Source organism: Corvus brachyrhynchos, unplaced genomic scaffold, assembly GCF_000691975.1.
Source record: "Corvus brachyrhynchos isolate BGI_N302 unplaced genomic scaffold, ASM69197v1 scaffold211, whole genome shotgun sequence".
NCBI lineage: Eukaryota > Metazoa > Chordata > Aves > Passeriformes > Corvidae > Corvus > Corvus brachyrhynchos.
This window is the reverse complement of record NW_008236211.1, coordinates 195751-196490: the sequence shown is the minus strand read 5'-3', so window position 1 is coordinate 196490 and position 740 is coordinate 195751. Positions and strand designations below refer to the sequence as shown.

The 740-nt window shown below is 63.4% G+C and overlaps 1 protein-coding gene across 1 annotated transcript in view; it reads left to right on the top strand.

Moving 5' to 3' along the window:
- The first annotated feature begins 10 nt into the window (after positions 1-10).
- Positions 11-740, top strand: part of GAREM2 (GRB2 associated regulator of MAPK1 subtype 2) — a 6608-nt gene continuing 5878 nt past the window's right edge. The window contains exon 1 of the mRNA XM_017743388.1: positions 11-150. The gene's annotated coding sequence lies outside the window, so the exon portion shown is untranslated. The remainder of the gene's footprint in view (positions 151-740) is intronic.

Sequence of the window (740 nt, the reverse complement as noted above, 5' to 3'; positions counted from 1 at the left end):
CACACGCAGTTGTGCGCGTGTAGGGGGTGACAGCCCAGGACGTGCTGCTGGTCCACTCGTGCCGGCAGTGGACGACGGTGACAGCCCACAGCCTGGAGGAGGGACACTACGTCATCGGGCCCAAAATCGACATCCCGCTCCAGTACCCAGGTGGGGGGGCTGGGGACAACCGGGACAACGGGAATTGGTGTCCCTGGGCCAGCAGAGCCGGGACCTGCCCCCCTCCCTGCCCGCTGGGGCTGCTCCAGTAAGGTCCAGTCTGGGGTAGGGGATGCTCTGGTTTAGGGGCTGCGCCTGGCAGAGCTGCAGGGGTTGCAGAGGGGGGGGGCAGGGATAGGGATGGGATTGGATGGGATGATGGAGACAGGGATGGGAGGGGAATACGATTGGGATGGGGACACGGGCAGGGATGGGTTGGGGATGTGGATAAGGATAGAATGGAATAGGGACACAAGTTAGGATGGGACGGGATGGGATGCAGACAAGGACAGGGATGAGGATGGGGTAGGATGGGATAGAGCTGGGAATGGGAAAGAGATGAGGAAAAGGGACAGGGATGAGCTGGGATGGGATGAGGAAGGGATGGGGACAGGGAGAGTGATGAGGAGGGGATGGGCTGGGATGGAGAGGAGCTGGGGCTGGGATGAGGATGGGGATGGGTTGGGGCCGGCAGTGCAGACGAAGGGGCTGAGCTGCCTCTGCCGGCAGGCGCCCCAGGCCTTATGACCCCCCCCAAGGCC